Source organism: Aquarana catesbeiana, linkage group LG10 (genome assembly GCF_042186555.1).
Source record: "Aquarana catesbeiana isolate 2022-GZ linkage group LG10, ASM4218655v1, whole genome shotgun sequence".
In the NCBI taxonomy this organism is placed as follows: Eukaryota; Metazoa; Chordata; class Amphibia; order Anura; family Ranidae; genus Aquarana; species Aquarana catesbeiana.
Window position 1 is genome coordinate 119,391,658 of NC_133333.1, and position 17,076 is coordinate 119,408,733.

The window sequence follows — 17,076 nt, forward strand, 5'->3', positions numbered from 1 at the left end:
TGCCATAAGGCCCCGATTGGTGGAGGGCTGCAGTGATGGTTGACCTTCTACAACTCTCTCCCATCTCCTGACTGCATCTCTGAAGCTCAGCCACAGTGATCTTTGGGTTCTTCTTTACCTCTCTCACCGAGGCTCTTCTCCTCCGATCTCCGATAGCTCAGTTTGGCCGGATGGCCAGCTCTAGGAAGGGTTCTGGTCATCCTAAACATCTTCCATTTAAGAATTATGGAGGCCACTGTGCTCTTAGGAACCTTAAGTGCAGCAGAATTTTTTTGTAACCTTGGCCAGATCTGTGCCTTGCCACATATCTGTCTCTGAGCTCTTCAGGCAGTTCCTTTGACCTCATGATTCTCATTTGCTCTGACATGCACTGTGAGCTGTAAGCCCCGGTTCACACAGGGGTGACTTGTCAGGCGACTTAGCCGCCTGACAAGTCGTGTCCCGTTCTGTACTACGGAACCGTTCTAATAGGAGCGACGCAAGTCGCTCCGACTTAGAAAAAGGTTCTTGTACTATTTTTGGGGCGACTTCAGGTGACTTGCATTGACTTCTATACAGAAGTTGTTTTTCAAGTCGCCGCTGAAGTCGTGTGCAGGTCGCCTCGGTGAGTCGGCCTGCAAGTCGTGTTGCCCCTGTGTTAACCGGCAGTAAGGTCTTATATAGACAGGTGTGAGGCTTTCCTAATCAAGTCCAATCAGTATAATCCAACACAGCTGGACTCAAATGAAGGTGTAGAACCATCTAAAGGATGATCAGAAGAAATGGACAGCACCTGAGTTAAATATATGAGTGTCACAGCAAAGGGTCTGAATACTTAGGACCGTGTGATATTTTGTTTTTTCTTTTTTAATAAATCTGCGAAAATGTCAACAATTCTGTGTTTTTCTGTCAATATGGGGTGCTGTGTGTACATTAATGAGGAAAAAAAATGAACTTAAATGATTTTAGCAAATGGCTGCAATATATGGTCTGAATACTTTCCGCCCCCACTGTATATATTGTACATTTACCTCAGTCCCTGCCCTCAAGGAGCTTACAATCTAAGGTCTGTTTTTGACAGCACAAACTGTCCAGCTGAGTGTGCCAGTTTACATGGATGAGACAAGCCGCTTAATACTCGCAGGGGTGATTAAAATGATCAGCTTTTATTTATTTAGAGTGTATATGGCAGGAACAGGAATTAATTTACAGCCTGATATATTTATAACAGTACTATCAATGATACCAGGATCAGTGAAAAACATAAAAAAATGTATTCTTAAGCATTTTTTAACAGCAGCGCGCACAATCATAGCTAGGAAGTGGAAAAGTGGAATAGAGCCCTCTGTAGAGGAATGGGAGTGTGAGATGGGTGAAATGCGTTCACTGGAAGAGAGGATGATAGTGGAAACAGGTCTAAAAAAACAGATCATAACTTCTTGGCAAGCTTGGGCAGAGTATAGGGCCTCATCGACATTATTGAGGGAACTTTAAGGTGATGGGGGTGGATTATAGGGTTTGGTTTTTTTTGTTTGTGTGATTGTGTGTGTGTGTGGGGTATGATATGATATTAGAATAATATGTATGAATGGTGAAGTATTTTAATCAAAATCTGCGGTATATACAAATCAATATAGATGGTCATAGGATAAGAGGGTAGTTAGGAATTTATGACTGAATTAAGGATTTGAATATGAAATTAAAGAATGATGTTTGTATGCCTCAGATAAAATATGAATTTGTATATGTGGTATAAAAAATGTAAAATTGTTTAGTTAAATAAAGATATAAAAACAAGATGATCAGCTTTTATTTATTCACTCAAAACCTTTATTCCAAAAGGAAAAAAAATGCTGTAACTAGATGTAACTAAAGTATAAGCTGGAGTTTGGCTTCAATTTGTTAGTGGTTATAAATCTGATAATACATTTAACACTCCCCTCCAGTCTGACAATGCTGCTGTCTGCTGTGCCTACTCTGCTCATTCCTTCAGAGTTGTGTCTCATTAATACAGGAGGTGTGTTACTGGCCAAATCACTAGGTGAAAACAGAAGGGAAAAGCCAAAGAAAATAAAACTGATGCAGACACCACATCTAATGATTGGTAAGCTGCAATATGTTACATTTTTGGTTTTGGGTTTAGAACCCCTTTTAGTAAAAAGGTTACAAATTTCCCCAATTTTTTTTTTTTTGAAAGCACAAAGCACAGAATATATATTCTTTGTGTTAGTTTTCTACTTAAAGGACATCTATGGCAAAAATGTTGCAGGTTTCATTCAAAAATCTCATTGGCTTCATTTATACAAGAGCTGCTGTCAATGCTCCTGATTAGGAATGAGCTTCGTGTTCGAGTCGAACCCATGTTCGACTCGAACATCATCTGTTCGCCCATTCACCGAATTGTGAACGATATGGGGAAACGAATTTGGTGCGTCACGCCCCATAATTCACTGCGGCATTGCAGTGCATTGCTGGCTGAAGATTGGCCAAGCATGCACTATGACCCGCATGCTTGGCCACTCACTGTAGAGAGAGCTGTAATTGACCAAAGCCAGGGTGGCTTTGGCCAATTATGGCTCAGGGGGTTTAGTACACGCCCCACACTATATAAGGCTGCCTGCACGGCTACTGTGTAGTGTGTTCCGGCGTTGAGAGACAGAGACAGAGAGACAGTGTCATTTGATTTAAGTTAGATAGATTAGGCAGGACAGTCAGTCAGTTAACTGCACTTACAGTGTATTGTGTATATATATATATATATATATATATATATATATATATATATATATATACATCCCAGGTGTTGTGTATATATATATATATATATATATATATATATATATATATATATATATATATATATATATATATATATACACTGTATTTAGTTTAGCTACATCCGTTCCTGTTATTATCTGACAGGCAGGCTTGTGTTGTTACAGTATTTACAGCTACCTGAAGAAAATTGCTGGTGTTCTTCTGATCCTATTAGTACCACAGTCAGGCAGCTAGACTATTTACAGTTAGTGTAGTGCGTCCTCCTCACAGTGTTCAGCTAAAGCTACAAGTTAGTTTAGTGTGACCTCTGCACAGTGTTCAGCTAAAGCTACAAGTTAGTGTAGTGCGACCTCTGCAGTGTTCAGCTAAAGCTACAAGTTAGTGTAGTGCGTCCTCCTCACAGTGTCCAGCTAAAGCTACAAGTTAGTGTAGTGCATCCTCCTCACAGTGTTCAGCTAAGGCTACAAGTTAGTGTAGTGCGATCTCTGCACAGTGTTCAGCTAAAGCTACAAGTTAGTGTAGTGCGTCCTCTGAACAGTGTTCAGCTAAAGCTACAAGTTAGTGTAGTGCGTCCTCCTCATAGTGTTCAGCTAAAGCTACAAGTTAGTGTAGTGCGTCCTCCTCACAGTGTTCAGCTAAAGCTACAAGTTAGTGTAGTGCGTCCTCCTCACAGAGTTCAGCTAAAGCTACAAGTTAGTGTAGTGTGTCCTCCTCACAGTGTTCAGCTAAAGCTACAAGTTAGTGTAGTGCGTCCTCCTCACAGTGTTCAGATAAAGCGACAAGTTAGTGTAGTGCGACCTCTGCACAGTTTTCAGCTAAAGCTACAAGTTAGTGTAGTGCACAGTGTTCAGCTAAAACTACAAGTTAGTGTAGTGCGTCTTCCTCACAGTGTTCAGCTAAAGCTACAAGTTAGTGTAGTGCGTCCTCCTCACAGTGTTCAGCTAAAGCTACAAGTTAGTGTAGTGCGTCCTCCTCACAGTGTTCAGCTAAAGCTACAAGTTAGTGTAGTGCGTCCTCCTCACAGTGTTCAGCTAAAGCGACAAGTTAGTGTAGTGTGACCTCTGCACAGTGTTCAGCTAAAGCTACAAGTTAGTGTAGTGCGTCCTCTGAACAGTGTTCATCTAAAGCTACAAGTTAGTGTAGTGTGACCTCTGCACAGTGTTCAGCTAAAGCTACAAGTTAGTGTGGTGCGTCCTCTGAACAGTGTTCAGCTAAAGCTACAAGTTAGTGTAGTGCACAGTGTTCAGCTAAAGCTACAAGTTAGTGTAGTGCGTCCTCCTCACAGTGTTCAGCTAAAGCTACAAGTTAGTGTAGTGCGTCCTCCTCACAGTGTTCAGCTAAAGCTACAAGTTAGTGTAGTGCGTCCTCCGCACAGTGTTCAGCTAAAGCTACAAGTTAGTGTAGTGCGTCCTCCTCACAGTGTTCAGCTAAAGCTACAAGTTAGTGTAGTGCGACCTCTGCACAGTGTTCAGCTAAAGCTATAAGTTAGTGTAGTGCGTCCTCCTCACAGTGTTCAGCTAAAGCTACAAGTTAGTGTAGTGCTACCTCTGCACAGTGTTCAGCTAAAGCTACAAGTTAGTGTAATGCGTCCTCTGAACAGTGTTCAGCTAAAGCTACAAGTTAGTGTAGTGCACAGTGTTCAGCTAAAGCTACAAGTTAGTGTAGTGTGTCCTCCTCACAGTGTTCAGCTAAAGCTACAAGTTAGTGTAGTGCGTCCTCTGAACAGTGTTCAGCTAAAGCTACAAGTTAGTGTAGTGCACAGTGTTCAGCTAAAGCTACATGTTAGTGTAGTGCGTCCTCCTCACAGTGCTCAGCTAAAGCTACAAGTTAGTGTAGTGCGTCCTCCTCACAGTGCTCAGCTAAAGCTACAAGTTAGTATAGTGCGACCTCTGCACAGTGTTCAGCTAAAGCTACAAATTAGTGTAGTGCACAGTGTTCAGCTAAAACTACAAGTTAGTGTAGTGCGTCCTCCTCACAGTGTTCAGCTAAAGCTACAAGTTAGTGTAGTGCGACCTCTGCACAGTGTTCAGCTAAAGCTACAAGTTAGTGTAGTGCGTCCTCTGAACAGTGTTCAGCTAAAGCTACAAGTTAGTGTAGTGCATCCTCCTCACAGTGTTCAGCTAAAGCTACAAGTTAGTATAGTGCGTCCTCTGAACAGTGTTCAGCTAAAGATACAAGTTAGTGTAGTGCGACCTCTACACAGTGTTCAGCTAAAGCTACAAGTTAGTGTAGTGTGTCCTCTGAACAGTGTTCAGCTAAAGCTACAAGTAAGTGTAGTGCGACCTCTGCACAGTGTTCAGCTAAAGCTACCTGTAGAAGGTTGGTGGTGTTTTCCTGATCCTATCACTACCGCAGGCAGCTACATTATTTACACGTTAGTGTAGTGCGACCTCTGCACAGTGTTCGGCTAAAGCTACCTGTAGAAGGTTGATGGTGTTTTCCTGATCCTATCACTACCGCAGGCAGCTACATTATTTTAATATTAGTGTAGTGCATCCTCTTCACAGTGTTCAGCTAAAGCTGTCTGTAGAAGGTTGGTGGTGTTTTCCTGATCCTATCACTACCGCAGGCAGCTACATTATTTACACGTTAGTCTAGTGCGACCTCTGCACAGTGTTCATCTAAAGCTACCTGTAGAAGGTTGGTGGTGTTTTCATGATCCTATCACTACCGCAGATAGCTACATTATTTTAACATTGGTGCAGTGCGTCCTCTGCACAGTGTTCACCTAAAGCTATCTGTAGAAGATTGGTGTTGTTCTCATACTACAGGCAGGCAGTTGATTTTGTTAGCTGCAGTATCAGTATATATATATATGGGATATATAACCCAGCTTAGTGCAGCTACATCTCACTGCAGGCCATTAGTATGTCTGGAAGGCCAACAAGGAGAGGCAGTCACAAGCCAATAGAAGAGGGCAAGCAGGCTCTGTGTCTAGAGACAACAGTGCTGGTCGTGGACACGGTGCATCCTCATCAGCATGTGGCCGTGGGACACGCTTGGCCTTTTTTTCGGCAGCTGGCTGTGTTGAGCCGCAACATGCGGAAGACTTGGTCGAGTGGATGACCAAGCCATCCTCATCCTCCTCATCCTTTCTCACCCATGCTCAGGGTACTTTGCCTGGTAAAGCAGCTGCCAACGCGGCCTCTTCCCTCGGCTCAATAGCATCAGTGACTCCTTCCCTAGTTCCACCATGTCCTTCTGAGGAGTCCCTCGAACTGTTTGACCACAGTGTTGGGTACATGCTCCAGGAGGATGCCCAGTGTTTAGAAGGCTCTGATGATGATACTGAGCTAGATGAAGGCAGTAACGTGAGCACGGACAGAGGGGGTGCCCAAGAAGGACAGCAATCTGGCAGTCATGCTCCCCCTGCTGCAGCATACTGCCAGGTTTGCTCTAGTGATGAGGAGGGAGGGGATGATAAGGTCACTGACTCAACGTGGGTGCCTGATAGGAGAGAGGAGGAGGAGGAGGCAAATCACCAACGAGGCAGGATGTCCTCCAGGGGCCAGCCTAAGGGCAGCACACTGACTGCATCACACCACAAAGCTCCTTCTGCGCGTTATTCCAAAAGTTCTTTGGTGTGGGCCTTTTTTGAGACGAGTGCATCAGATCGCACCGCTGCTATTTGCAACATATGTCTCAAGCGTATCTCGCGTGGCCAAAACATCTCCCGCTTGGGCACCACATGCTTGACCAGACATATGTTGACTTGCTATGCAGTTTGTTGGCAAGCGTATCTAAAAGACCCACAGCAAAGAACAAAGAGGACCTCTCCTTGCTCCTCATCAGCTGAGATCTCCAACCCCACTATACCTTCAGTCCTCTCTGAGACCTGCACTGAGAGGAATGAAGGTGTAGAATTAGGTGTGTCACAGCCAAGTACTTGTGGGCAATCTGCTTTTGATACACCAACGTCAGATTGTACCAGGCAAATTTCCCTGCCCCAGCTGCTGCACCGCCGAAAGAAGTTCGCTCCCAGCCATCCACATGCCCAGTGGTTAAATGCTAGCTTGGCAAAATTGCTAGCACTTCAACTGCTACCTTTTCAGTTGGTAGACTCTGCCCCCTCCGTGAGTTTGTGGAATGTGCGGTTCCTCAGTGGCAGGTACCCAAACGCCACTTTTTCTCATGGAAGGCGATTCCGACTCTCTACCGGCATGTGGAAGGCAATGTCCATGCCTCGCTGGACAGGACGGTCAGTGGTAAGGTGCATATTACCGCTGACTCATGGTCCAGCAGGCATGGACAGGGACGTTACCTAAGTTTTAAGGCGCATTGGGTGACTCTGCTGGCAGCTGGGAAGAATGCAGGACAAGGTGCAGTAGTGTTGGAGGTTGTTCCGCCACCACGCCTCCTAAATGCCACTACTAATGATTCTGACACACCTCTCTCCTCCACCCCCTCCTCTTCTTCTTCCTCCATGGCCTCTTCCTGTGCTTTGTCCTCGGAACCAGCGGTGCTCCGTAGGCATTCAAGGGGCTACGCAAGTATGCAGGCCAAAAGATGCCATGCGGTGCTTGAGCTGGTGTGCTTGGGGGACAGGAGCCACACTGGGGCAGAGGTTCTGTCAGTCTGCAGGGGCAGGTTCAGAGGTGGTTGAGGCCATGCCAACTTAAGGCAGGAATGGTGGTTTGCGACAATGGCACCAACCTCCTCTGCGCCCTCCGACAGAGACAAATGACCCATGTGCCCTGTTTGGCTCATGTCCTTAACTTGGCGGTGCAGCGGTTCTTGGGCAGGTACCCGGGCTTACAGGATGTCCTGAGGCAGGCCAGGAAAGTCTGTGTGCATTTACGCCGGTCATATAATGCCAGTGCTCAGCTGGCAAACCTCCAAAAGGAATTTAACCTGCCCAAGAACCGCCTAATCTGTGACATGTCCACCAGGTGGAACTCAACGTTGGCCATGCTGCAGCGGCTGCACACGCAGCAGAGGGCCATCAATGAGTACCCGTATGACTATGGCACCAGGACAGGTTCAGGGGAGCTTGGTTTTTTCCCCACGCCAGTGGGCCATGATCAAGGATAGATGCACTGTCCTGTCACCATTTGAGGAGGCCACGAGGATGGTGAGCAGTGACAGTGCATGCATCAGTGACACTGTCCCCCTTGTCCACCTGTTGGAGCACATGCTGCGTGGAATAATGTACAGGGCACTGGAGGCAGAACAGAGGCAGGAAGAGGAGGACTTCCTTAGCTCTCAAGGCCCCCTTTATCCAGACAGTGTTCCTGCGTGCCCGCCGATCACACAGGAAGAGGAGGAGGAGGATTGTGTCAGTATGGAGGTGGAGCCTAGCACTCAGCATCAGCAGCAGTCTTTAAGGGATCATTTACAGTCCCAAGAAACACATGGACTTGTACGTGGCTGGGAGGAGGTGGCTGCGGATCATGTCGTCCTTAGTGACCCAGAGGACTCCGGACTGAATGCCTCACCAAACCTGCACTGCATGGCCTCCCTGATCCTGCAAAGCCTGCGGAAGGATCCTCATATTCGTGGTATCAAGGAGAAGGAACAATACTGGCTGGCAACCCTCCTTGATCCACGTTACAAGGGTAAGGTTGCGGACCTTATCTTGCCGTTGCAGAGGGAGCAGAGGATGAAACATCTTCGGGAGGCCTTGCAGAAAGGTCTGTGCAATGCGTTCCCAGAGACTGGGAGGTTACAAACTCCTGTTTCTGGACAAAGTGTTGCTGAGGCTTCGGTCAGTCAAAGAAGGAGCGATGGAGAAGGTGGCCGTCTGACCGATGCGTTCAGACAATTTTTTAGTCCGCAGCCCCAAGGTATGATCGGTTCCAGCAACCATCTCCAGCGTCTGTTTTACATGGTGCAGGAATACCTAGGGGCAAGCTTTCCCACACCTTTCCCACCGAAAATCCTCTGGGTTACTGGGTCTTGAGGATGGATCACTAGCCAGAGCTTGCACAGTATGCAATTGAGCTACTGGCCTGTCCTGCATCCAGCGTTCTTTCGGAACGCACATTCAGTGCTGCTGGAGGCTTTGTAACTGATCACAGGGTGCGTCTGTCCGGTCGATCGACTGACCTTCATAAAAATGAATCAGTTTTGGATCACCACCAGCTACCAAGCACCTGATGCTGATGTAACCGAATACATTTTTTTGAAATGTCAGATCCCTTCAAAGACTGCCTATGCTGATGCTGAGTGACTATCCTGTTATACTGAGTAATTATCCTCTTCCTCCTCAATGATCATTATGATAGCTTGTAAGAACATTTTTGGTTCTGGGCGCCGCCAGTCCCGCCACCAGTGCCTAAGGCCCAATTTTTCAGCCCCTGTTTAACAGGGGCATGTAATTACAATTTTTCATGCAATTCTTTGCAGCAGGGCTAGTTCCTGTGCTCCAACTAGAGTATCTGTGAGGGGTTGCAGTGTTGTGGCACCAGCACCAGTGTCTAAGGCCCAATTTTTCAGCCCCTGTTTAACAGGGGCATCTAATTACAATTTTTGATGCAATTCTTTGCAGCAGGGCTAGTTCCTGCGCTCCAACTAGAGCATCTGTGATGAGTTCCAGTGTTGTGGCACCAGCACCAGTGCCTAAGGCCCAATTTTTCAGCCCCTGTTCAACAGGGACATGTAATTAGAATTCTTGATCTAATATTTCACAGCAGGGCCCGTTTCTGCGCCCACCGAGAATATCTGTGAGGACTTACAGTGTTGTGGCACCAGCACCACCACCACCACCAAAGGCCCAATTTTTCTGCCCCTGTTCAACAGGGGCATGTAATTACAATTCTTGATCTAATATTTCACATCAGGGCCCTGTGAGGGCTTACAGTGTTGTGGCCACAACAACACCTAAGGCCCAAATTTCTGCTGAGTATATAGGGCAGGCCCCTACTTTCAAACATCCAACTTTCAAACGACTCCTACTTGCAAACGGAAGGAGACAACAGGAAGTGAGATGAAATCTACCCCTATGAAGGGAAATTCTATCCTGTAAGAGTTAATATGGGAAAAACTTTTTTCCTTTCCACTGATGCTTTATCACCAATCCTTGTTTCACAAAAAAACCCAAATTTTCAAAAAACATTGCTCATTGGGACAAAAAGTGAGGTGAAATCTTCTGAAGAGGAGCACAGACAGCAAAACAAATGTCACAGGGGTGATAACCCTTCCCTATGTTTTCCAAAAAGCTTAAAATAGATTTTTTGTCTGGAGCTAAACACGTTAAAAATGTACCAGTTCAAAATTACAAACAGATTCTACTTAACAACAAACTTACATCCCTGTCTTGTTTGCACCGCCTGTATACTGCTGTTCAGAGTATATAGGGCCTGGGGGGCCCCACACCTTTCCTTTTTTAATTTGGGTACGAAGTTCCCCTTAATATCCATACAAGACCCAAAGGGCCTGGTAATGGATTGGGGGGTACCCATGCCGTTTGCCTCAATGATTTTCATCCATGTTGCCAGGACCCGACATTACATTAAAGCCGCAAGCAGTTTTAAATGACTTTTTTTCCTTTAAAAATGACATTTTGTGCAGGGACTGTTCTAAGCACGGGAAACATGCGTCACTTTACAGGCATACTATAGACACCCCCCCAGGTACGATATTTAAAGGAATATTTCACTTTTTTTTTTTTTTTTACTTTAAGCATCATTAAAATCACTGCTCCCGAAAAAACGGCCGTTTTTAAAAGTTTTTTTTGCATTGATACATGTCCCCTGGGGCAAGACCCGGGTCCCCAAACCCTTTTTAGGACAATACCATGCAAATTAGCCTTTAAAATTAGCACTTTTGATTTCGAACGTTCAAGTACCATAGACGTCAATCGGGTTCTAACGTTCGTGTGAATTTTCGGTCCGTTCGCAGGTTTTGGTACAAACCGAACCGGGGGGTGTTCGACTCATCCCTACTCCTGATACACAGAACTAAAAAATTGACAGTAAACCCCCCAGATTACACCAGGAGAGTTAGTTTGGAACGGGGAAGTTGGTTTTCTATGCAGAATTGATAAAAATAGTAAAGTCGGGCTAATCAAATAAGTGAACAAACACCAGAAAATTAATATATATAAAAAAATATAATAATAGGCCAAAAACCCAACCTTTAAATCGCTAAATGTGGTAATATCAAATAACACATATAAATGCATAAAAATGTAAAAATATTATTATTGATAAAGAAAAAGTCTCTGAAAGATAGGGATTGAAACAAGTTCAGCAATAGAAAGTTTCCAGCAGAATGGTAAGTTCTCGGGGCTTTCACCACCACCAAAGGAAGAAGATGGAGCTCTCCGTGTAGGATGGAGCTCTCCGTGTAGCAATCACCTGAAGGAATGGACACTCTTACCGGAAGGAGTGGACCTCCTGTAGCAACGAGGTCACACATGCCTGCAGAAATAGCCCTCTGCGGGGTCTAGGGATGAATCCTGGCTCCAAGATGCACTAGCAGTGTGAGGACGTCCTTCCCAGTGTGCAGCTACCGTCCGTCTCCCCTCCTCGAGATCGTAATCTTCTAAGTTAGCACAGAGTGTGTGGAAGAACAAAGGCTCCAATAGTGCGTTATCTTTTAAAACAAAAAAACACTTGCCGGCAATAAAGATTCAAAACACCCGCACTTCCGGGGTCACGTGAGGCCAACACATTTCTTCATACGTGACGTCTTCCAGGGGCACAAAGAGGGGAGATGGACGGTAGCTACACACTGGGTAGGACACCCTCAGTCTGCTAGTGCATCTTCGAGCCAGGATTCATCCCTACATGGAGAGAAACATCTTCTTCCTTTGGTGGTGGTGAAAGCCCCGAGAACTTCCCATTCTGCTGGAATCTTTTTATTGCTGAACTTGTTTCAATCCCTATCTTTCAGACTCTTTCTTTATTAATAATAATATTTTTACATTTATATGCATTTATATGTGTTATTTGATATTACAACATTTAGAGATTTATAGGTTGGGTTTTTGGCCTATTTTTATATTTTTTTATATATTAATTTTCTGGTGTTTTTTCACTTATTTAATTAGCTTAACTTTACTATTTTTATCACTCCTCTGTACATGATTATACCTCATGTTTGTGTCACTGTTTTTTTTCTTCACAGTTCTTTCATAGTTATAATTAGCGTGGTATACCACTTTTATTTATATTCTATGCAGAATGCCCTAATCACAGCAATTGAAGACCTACATATGTGTTATAAATGCCAGACTATTTGGTTCAAAATTGGGTAGGTAGCAAGCAACCCTACTGTGGAGGAAACTGTTACATTGTAGGCTGGCCCACCTCTGGTACATTGTATATTGTGTTTTTTTTCGTTTCTTTATCACACTTTTTTAATCCAGCCATGCTGACTCTCATTACTACTCAGACTCACATCACACTAGCAATCATGTTGTGTTGCTCCCTTGATGAGGGTTTTGGCCAAAACACTGAAGACTCTCACTCTCCAGTGAGGAAGCAACGTCATTAGAACAGGAAATATTCTGTTTAGAGATTCTGTTGCTGGCCAGTTGTCTTCAGCAATAGAATCACTATCGTCCCATGGCCCTGCTTCGCACCCAAGGACCCCTTGAATCAGTATTCAATACATGAAACATTCAGGCAGTCCTTCCCCATTCTCCTTTAACTCCCATATAAGATCTATCTGCATTTCTCTTAAATTTTAACAAATGAAAGTACAGTTCATTTAAAATGTTATAAGAACAATTTCAAAGATTGAAATAAATTTAATTAAGAACATTTTCCTACTGCCAATACTGAAGTATATCTTCAGAGAAATATCATTAGCAATAAGTAATTATCAATAATAAAAAGGTTATTTAAAACGTTTCAAATTATTTTTTTGCACAACTCAATGTGATCAACAGTGCTTCACAAATATATTATTATTATTATACAATATTATTATTATACAGGATTTATATAGTGCCAAATTTACACAATGCTGTGAAAAAGTCATCAAACAAATTGTATTATTACACAAAGATAAACCGAGTAAATACAAAATGCAGTTTTTAAATGATGGTTTCATTTATTAAGGCAAAAAAGCTTTTCAAACCTGCCTGGCTTTATATGAAAAAGTAATTGCCCCCTAAACCTAATACTGCAATCAAGTTTTTGCGATAACTGGCAATGAGTCTTTCAGATTGCTCTGGAGCAATTTTGGCCCACTCTTCTTTGCAGAATTGTTTTAATTCAGCCACATTGGAGGGTTTTCCAGCATGAATGGCCTGTGTAAGGTCATGATACAGCATACCAATTGGATTTAAGTCTGGGCTTTGACTAGGCCCCTTTAAAACCTACATTTTGCTTTGTTTGAACCATTTGGAGGTGGAGTTGCTGTTGTGTTTCGGATCATTGTCCTGCTGCATAACCCAAGTGCACTTGAGCTTGAAGTCACGAACTGATGACATTCTCCTTAAGGATTTTCTGGTAGAGCTCAGAATTCATGGTTCCATCAATTATGGTAATTTACCCAGGTCCTGAAGCTGCAAAGCAGCCCCAAACCATCACGCTACCACCACCACGTCTGACTGTTGGTATGATGTTCTTGTTATGAAATGCTGTATTCGTTTTTTGCCAGATGGAATGGGTCTAGGGATGAATCCTGGCTATATATATATTTATATATATTTTTATATATATTTACTGTATATCTCTTATGTAACAGTGCCCCAAACCAAATTCATAATAAAGCTTAAATAAATGAAATATTGGGCAATCGACAGCCTAAATGTTGTATATGTATACAAATATCCTCTCTCCCAATCACAGAACAGCAGCTGAAACTCTTATTTCTAATACAATCACCAAAGCCTGGAAAAGAATAGGTGTGCTTGTAAAAATGAGAAATGCAGCTCCAACACAGAGAGCGGCAAAGAATATTCTGATCAGTGGTAAATGTTCAACATAAGAAGTTACACCTGCACTCAGATGCACCATCTCAACTTGCTTGACAGCTCCACTGGTCTCCAAAAATCCTTCTCAGTCATTAGGTACTTAATTTAGCCCCGGCCAATGACTGTAGGTGAAGTTGTTCCAGCATTCATAAAGGGTTATTTTCTTTGTATGACATCACTGCATCTACTAGTGTAAAAGGATGGGTAATCAGCTGAATGATCATTTAGGGAGTAACTGTAAAGCTGGCCATAGATTAATCAAATCTCGGCTGGTTCAGCAGGGAATGAACGAGATTTGATCCATTGACTAGTACAATCAGCCTTCATATTTTTTTCATGTGATCACTGTCAGTGGCTTTAGCTGCCAGCAATGATCATTGTGTTCTACCTGCAGGGAAGGCTTAAAGTGGTCGTAAAGGCCGAAGGTTTCTTATTTAATGCATTCTTTGCATTAAGATAAAAAGCTTTCTTTGTGAAGCAGGCCCCCTCAGGCCCCCTAATGCTTACCTGAGGTCCCTCTAGATCCAGCAATGTTGCAGCAATGTCTCGGCTGCCCGGGACACCTCTCCTCATTGGCTGAGACAGCAGCGAGGTGCCATTGGCTCCCACTGCTGTCAATCAAAGTCAGTCAGCCAATGAGAACAGAAAGGGGGCAGGGCTGGGCCGATGCTCCATGTCTGAATGGACACACGGAGCTTCGGCTTGGCTCGGTGTCCCCATAGCAAGCTGCTTACTGTGGGGGCACCCAACAGGAGGGAGGGGCCAGGAGCACCAAAGAGTGACCCGAAAAGAGGAGGATCCGGGCTGCTCTGCGCAAATCCACTACAACAGAGCAGGTAAATATAACAGTTATTATTTTTAATTAAAAAACAAGACTTTATAATCACTTCGATACACAGCTGCAAAATTAGATCAATAATGCAAAATAGGTTTAGGATGGTAAAGAGCTTGCATACACTGCAGAACAATACAAAATATATTTTGAAAGCTGCACAAACATGGATTTTTATAGCAATTATCAGGGCATCATATGGCTGTACAGTATAGCCTCTAATAAATTCTATAGCAACAAAAAGTCTAGCTAAGAATCACTACTTCAGTAAAACAGTTCAGAACACAAACAGCCACTGTACTTGCACTTATCCTCATAAACAGTATCCCTTTCAGTGAAATCCAAGGTAGCTCTTGTAACACAGGCGAAACAGCTTGAGGGATTCAAGGCCTAGGGCCCACAGGACAGCCATCCCACTGAAACTAGAGTGCTCTGGTAGCAATTGGACAGTCTTCCAGAAAAGCTTTATACTATTAGGCTCCAGCCTAGCTGCCTGCACCCCAGTTCTGAATTCACATACATGCAATCCAGTGAAAGTGCTAAACAAACCTCCAATAGCCCAAGGCTATTTATGATAAGATTGATTAGCACAAAAAGCCTTGCCTCACATGCCATTTCTGTTGATGAGGGGCCTCTAATCTTACTGTAGATCACTTGCCCAGCTACCTCTGCATCACCAGCTGAGCCTTTTCTGAGCTGCTGAGGAAGGGTAGCTGGGGAACTTGTTAAATTTCTAAAAGTATCAGCGCATAGTGGTCATGCGGATACAGTATATGTTACGGGTGCCACGTCCTATCATACTTGTATACAGAGAAATGAATAAATTGGGCTTTGGACTTTTTGGGCACAATAATTACTATGTGGATATAATTCAAATTCTAGTTTATTAGAAATTATTTAAAATATAAAGGTAAAAAAAAGGAACAGATAGGATTCAGCTCATAATCACACATTTACAAATTATACACTCCATACATAGCTTGGTGATGTAGAAATTGATTTAGACAATAATTGGAACTACCAATCCTATTTACATACGATTGTATTGTATTGGACAAAAAGCTATGCAGTGGTGACAGTCAAATTCTAAATTGGCTCGACATGTTGCACGCCACAAGCGCTTCTTCAAGAGCACAGAACTGAATACTGTAATAAACAAGATATTTACAATAAATAATTCACATAGGTATGTTACAGTCAGTTATAATTGAGTAATAGCATAGTGATATCATAGATTCTAAAATACCGCCAACGGGACCCATCAGTAGGTGCCTGTCCTGCAAAGTCCGGGTAATATTCAGACACTATGGGGACATATGTAACATGGTAATAATGAAAGTAAGCATTAAACGATGTAATTGATAAGTCTATTTGTCTCCAACAAAGGTAAAGCTGCTAGTGATATATTATGGGGGAAGGGGAGGAAAGGGGAGGGGGAAGGGGAAGGGAGGGGGAAGAGGTGGGAGAGGGGAAGGGAAAGGGGGAAATGGAGGAGGGAGTGGAGGCATGGGAAGGAAAGCAAGGAAAAGGAAAGGGGGAGGAAATTCTTGGAAGGGGGGGGAAGGGGAAAGGGGAGAGGGGTAGAGGGAGGGGACAAGAAGGGAAAGCGGATAATTTGTAAATGCCTATTGTGAGCATCATATAGGTATGGCTTATCTGGATATATTGGTTGGATAAACTATTTGCTTAAGGTATATATCATAAATTCATTGGCGGTATAGTGCCAATAAATTGGACAGTGTATGCACCAGTATGCACCAAGATGTGGTGCATCAGGGGAGGGGATAATTTGTGAAAATATTATCAGTGTATTAAATTAAATTAATGTATATAATTGGTCTTAATGGGTAATTAATATACCCACTATGGACAAAGTAAATAATAATAGACATAATTATAAAAAAAAAAAAAAACAAAACAAAAAAAACCCAAAAAAAACAAAACAAACATTTGTAGATGGTATTTTAAAGTTCCCCCTAATATTACATGTCCGTAATAGTTATATAGTTTAAAATTGCGTTTCACTTACCATCAAAAACTTTATAATTGTGTGTATTAGCAGCAAGGGTAAAAGCAGCAGCAGCCTCTTGGCTAAGTGTCTACAGCTTTCAGTGGTTTGCTGACATAGTCGAGTGCTAGTTGATTAGTTGAAGGGGATCTGGTGTCAGTCAAAAGTTGGCAAAAGCTTGTACCGAGACTCAGATGAATCTTGCCTAGTAGAATGTTTTTGATGCTATTCCAGATCCCAGCATCTGATTAGACTGCCAAAGGGGTGAACCCATAAGAAGAGACAAATAGCAATAAATGAAGAGGTAAATATTGGTGTGTAGAAATAATGTATGATTGTCCGAGTATGTGCAGGCACTTACCTCTTACTGAAGACCGAACTGATAAACACTGACAGTCAGCATAGTAGATCCACACAGCCGCTCAGTGCAGAGCGACTGGTAATGTGTATAGTACGGGGAGAGACGCTGGAGGCGTCTCTTGTACATACGCCCCGCTTGTGGTCACCAATCGGAGGAGCCGATGTGACGTCATTCAAGCCGGCCGCTGAGGCGTACTGCGCATGTCCCGGTCTTCAGCGTCGGCATAGCAACTGCCGGCGCGTCGGAGGGGG

The 17,076-nt window shown here is 43.5% G+C and overlaps 1 protein-coding gene across 2 annotated transcripts in view; it reads right to left on the bottom strand.

Moving 5' to 3' along the window:
- Positions 1–17,076, bottom strand: part of NECTIN1 (nectin cell adhesion molecule 1) — a 489,765-nt gene that overhangs the window by 86,985 nt on the left and 385,704 nt on the right. The gene's annotated exons all lie outside the window — the stretch shown is intronic.